At 37.6% G+C, this 5,179-nt stretch overlaps 1 non-coding gene across 1 annotated transcript; it reads right to left on the bottom strand.

The window, feature by feature from the left end:
• Window positions 1-2,278: 2,278 nt before the first annotated feature.
• On the bottom strand, window positions 2,279-2,385 carry LOC145135247 (small nucleolar RNA R71). The gene has a single exon (XR_013719708.1). It is a non-coding gene; the product is annotated as a small nucleolar RNA R71 (small nucleolar RNA).
• Window positions 2,386-5,179: the final 2,794 nt, after the last annotated feature.

The following is a 5,179-nucleotide window of genomic DNA, read 5'->3' as shown; positions in this document are numbered from 1 at the left end:
TTTAGGCAATATTTATTTACATTTTTATTAATATTTTGGTTATTTGCATAAAATAATGGTACTTATAAGGATAAATTATTATTTGCAGCCAAAGAAAAGCATTCTCGAAGAGAGGGACTAGAACTGACAATATTTGGAACTTTGGAGGCTTGAAGGGAAGAAGGATGAAAAACTCAGCAAAAAGACGTACTCACGACGTGAGTAATTAGATGTTCACGACGTGAGCAGAATACTCCAGAAGATATACATCCGGGTGAAAGAGTCCTTGTCGAATACAGAAAACTCGCGTTCACGACGTGAATTCTTATGGTTCATGACGTGAACTCGGTAAAAATCAGATACTATAAATTCTCTTGCTCATTACGACTTGAGGAGTTTTTGGCGAGAGAAAAGGGTTTCAGAAGACGAATTTCAGCAGAAGAAAAGTCTTGGAAGAAGGTTTTCAAAACCAAAAGAGTAGGGGTTCATAATTAGTTTAATTGTTGATACTTGAACATGTCTTATACTTTGATTTATGCTTGTTTATTTGTTAGTATGTCCAGCTAAATCAAGCTGCTTCTGTTAGCTAGATGAAGCTGGAACTCATGGTTTTGATGCATTAGATTTGACTTTACTTGTTGGTAATATGCTTGTGTTGATTGATTTTACCTAGCATGTTTAATTTAATATTTGATTGCTTTAAATTCTTGTTCTGTGTAGTTAGTGAATACAAATCTGCATGAATTCGAATACCTAATAATTCAGTGAACACTAGTTTATTAGAGCTAAGATCAAACCAATCTTAGATAAGTAATTGAATCATTGTATAAAGCTGTGCTAGAGAACTCATATTATGACTGTAATTGTGTTTTGATTAATCAATCTTACATGGCTCCAATCTTATTCAATAATTGATTTTGTGTTAACTATTGTGTGACCATACGTAGACTTACATGAATCAATTAAAGTTAGTAGATTTAGAACTAAATTGCTAATACTATCTTAATTGGTACCAACAGTAATTGTCATAACTAAATTATAAACCATTGAGGGAAAGTGGATTCGAACTAACAGAAGTGTTTTTAGTAATTGATTGAATTTGATTAAAGTCCGTCTAAGCTTGTAAAATCAGATAAAACCCTTTTAAGTTGTTACTAATTAGATTAATTTAGTAGTAAGTAGATTAATTAGTTAACACCGTTCCCTGTGATCGACACCCGACTTACCCGACTATTCTATAATTCGACTAGGTACACTGCCTAGGTGCATTTTAGTTAGTTAAATTAGTTAGGTTATAAATTATAAAATTAGTGGGTACTTCTGTGCACATCAAGTTTTTGGTGCCGTTGCCGGGGAACGGTTTTCAATTAATTTAGTCTGTAATTGCTAATTTATTTGCATTAAACTAATCGATCCTTTTTGTGGGGTAAAACCTGCAAAGAGTTATTTTTTTTTTTCAGTTTCAAATTTTTTTCTGAATTACAAAACTCACGTCGTCAGCTTTACAATCTCACGACGTGAATCCTGTGAACCTAGTTTTCTTTGTTTTTAGTTTGCTTTTCTATTTTAGTTCAGTTTTACGTTTTTATTTTGTTTATTTTTTCAGGAGTGCATGACCAGAGGGTCCAATACACCTTTGGTGCCACCGCTTGAAGATCCAGAGTCAGCCCTTCACAAAAAGAAAGATAAGAACGTAAAGGAAGATCAAACACCAAAGAAGACACCCTTACAAGAACTCAAGTCAGTATTCTCAAAGAAGTCGGGGAAGAAGACGGGAGAGTCAAGTTCATCTTCAAAGGACAAGAGCAAAGTTGAAAACTTAGATCAAATACCTTTCCCAACTGAATCCGAGTACGACTCCGAGACTGAGTTTGGTCTTTATACGAGTGAACCCGAGAACGAGCCAAGAAACGAGATGGCAAACATTGAAGAAATGTCAATGGGAGCTTACAAGAAGCGAATTCGTGAAGATGTTGGTCCAAGTTTAGTACAACCAGCGATACCTGCCACTGCCACATTCGAGCTGAAGGGACATATCCTCACTACACTAAAGGATATCCCATTTTATGCGAAGGATCATGAGGATGCATTTATGCATCTAGATGAAGTCAACGACATTGCTGACTATTTCAATGTCCCAAATGTTAACAGAGACACCATCTTACTAAGGATGCTACCAGTCACTTTCAAGGGAGCTGCAAAAGACTGGTTGAAAGCACTTCCTCCTGGTACAATCACTACTTGGGCTTAAATGCGTGAGAAATTTCTAGATCAGTTTTGCCCACCTTCCAAAATAGCTAAACTCAAGAATGCAATAGCCAACTTTGAGCAACAGCCGGGGGAGTCACTATACGAAGCTTGGGAGCGCTACAAGGGATTGTTAAGGAATTGTCCTCAACATGATCTAAATGTTCAACAAGAGATGTCTATTTTCTACGATGGGGTCAATGTTATGACAAGACAACTCCTTGACTCTCAAGGGCCATTGACAAAGAAGAATCCAAGGGAGGTTAAGGAGTTAGTTGAAGAATTCGCAAGACACTCTCGTGAGTACCACAACCCAAGACAAGATGGAGCAAAAGGTAGTGGGGGTACGCATTCTGAAGAAATGGTTGCTATGATGGCGATGCTCAATACTATGGACCGGAGATTGACACAAATGGACCAATCAATTCATGCAATTAAAATTGGGTGTGAACGATGTAATGGACCACACTTGACTAAAGATTGCAACTTGGATGAGTATGGGAACAAAAGGGCTCAAGTTTGCTACTCGAGTGGGGATCAGTATGATGAGGATTGGAGAAAACCAAAGAAAGAGTGGCTACCATATGATGAATACAAGAAGCAAAAGGAAGAGAAATTTAAACAGACAGGCCGAGGCTTTTATCAAAAAGAGCAACCACCAGCCGAAAACAAAGTAAACTTGGAAAATATTTAGACCCGATTTATGGAAGTATCCGAGAAAAGGCATGATGATACCGATGCAGTGATAAAGGAACACATGAATATGATGAAAGAACAACACAAAATGATGATTGACCAGCAAGCTTCCTTAAGAAATCATCAAGCATCGATTCATAGTTTAGAAGTCCAAGTTGGTCAACCCACTACTTTGGTGAACAACAAATTATCCTCATAACTTCCCGAAAAGAAAGCTCAACCTCATGTTATGGCTATTGATACTGAAGAAGAGGAAATCTCTGAGTTTTTGGAGGCACTAAAAGTGGAACCAAAGCAGCCCTATCCAAAGCCGAAGAAGCTGAAGCTCGGAAATGAAGATATTGCTGAAACACCAGACTCACGTCGTAAGCCCGCCATGCTCACGTCGTGGGCCCGGTCTGAACAGAAAAAGTCAGAATCTGTTCCTGCTTATCAACCGCCTTTACCATTCCTGTCCCGAGCTAATCTTAGTCCACTGGAAAGGGAACATCTGGAGTTTATTCAACAAATAAAGGGTATTCCTATTAATACTCCTTTTATTAATTCATTATCAAAAATTTCAGAATACGCGAAGTTCTTACAAGATCTAATAGACACTCGACATGAATTAAAGAAGAATTCTCAAGTGATTCTTAGTGAGCAAAGTTCAAGGGCTGTATTGGGAGAGTTACCTAAGAAGATGGGAGATCCCGGACGCCTCACTCTTCCATGTGAGTTTGGTAACAATTTGAAGACTTATGCTTTAGTCGATTCCGGGGCTAGCATAAATTTGATGCCTTTTTCGTTCAACCAAAAGCTAAATATTCAGAAAATGAAGGCAACAAAAATAACCATCCACATGGCCAATCGTTCGGTGACGTATCCAAGAGGAATTATAGAAGACATCCTTGTTAAAATTGGGAAGTTTTTTTCCCTGTTGATTTTGTAATTATGGACATGAAAGAGGATGCAAATATCCCAATCATTCTTGGTCGCCCTTTGCTAAATAATGTTGGCGCTCTAGTTGATGTTCGTGAATCTAAGCTTACACTAAGGGTTGGTGATGATAAGGAAGATTTTGGAATACAATATGGATTTCAAGGATATGATGTTAAAGGTGAAGTGCTAAATATTGATGAAGAGAATGAACTTGAAGAATTAGAAAAGCTTATGGAAGAAGAAATCAAGACAATTAATCAATTCAAACGCACTAAACCAAGAGCATCCGTTCCATTTTTCGTTGAAGTCATTGCCTACACAAAACCAACATCTTTGATAAGTGAGGAAAGTGATGAAATGTCGAGTGATGAAGAAGAAGTTACATCAAAGGTGACTAGTCCGGTGGTGAAGGAAGAGAAGGATACTATGGATCTTAAGTGTGAAGACAAACTAGAGACTAAAGGGATAAAATGCAAGCTCGATGGAGACGAAGTCAAGGCTAAAAAGGAAAACTCAAAGAAGACGTACATTAGACGAGTCCAAGCATACAAGAGGCGATGGAAGGAGCAAAAGATCCAGGTGGTGGACTCATCTGAAGATTCAACGTAGGAGGCACGGAGTCCAGCTCAAGACTCCTAAAAAAGAAGCGCTTCTCGGGAGGCAACCCGTGTTTGGTTTGCGTTTTCTTTATTTTTCTTTTTAGTGTTTGCATTTTTAGTTTTAGGGAAATCGATCATATCATCCAAATCACTTTATACATAATATAGCACTTAGAGTGGAGTCAGTTTAATTAGTGGTAATTAAAAAAAAAAGATAGTTAATAGACGAATTTGGAGTTTATAATCAGATAGTATTCACGACGTGAATCATTATTATTCACGACGTGAGTCCAGGTTGAAACGGACAATATATCCCTTAGCACATTATTAGTCCAGCCCACTCCATGTTACAGACTTATATAATTAAATGGCCTAATTCTACAGCCCAATCGAACTCACGACGTGAATTATGAATTGACACGGGACCACAAATAAGAACAGATTCCTTTGACTTAGCCACATTTCTTTATCCCTCACGAAGTGAACGAGTTTTCTGGTCCCCCCTCTTTGCGATTGCGGCCGACATTCCTCATAATCTTTTTGTGCTTACGTAATTCACCATTCTAGGTAAATTAATCTTCTTCAGATTGTTTATTGTTGACTTATTTACTAGATTTAGGGGTTAGGGTTTGCATTTTTCTTTAATCTTAAAAATCGATACCCTAAATTTGTGAATTTCTTGCTGCATGTGTTTGTAATAAGTTTGAAATCGCCCTAGGAGTAAACCCCATTGACATTGT

Source organism: Lactuca virosa, chromosome 8 (genome assembly GCF_052849685.1).
Source record: "Lactuca virosa cultivar CGN04683 chromosome 8, Lactuca_virosa_CGN04683_v6, whole genome shotgun sequence".
Lineage (NCBI taxonomy): Eukaryota > Viridiplantae > Streptophyta > Magnoliopsida > Asterales > Asteraceae > Lactuca > Lactuca virosa.
This window is presented reverse-complemented; position numbering and strand designations above follow the sequence as displayed.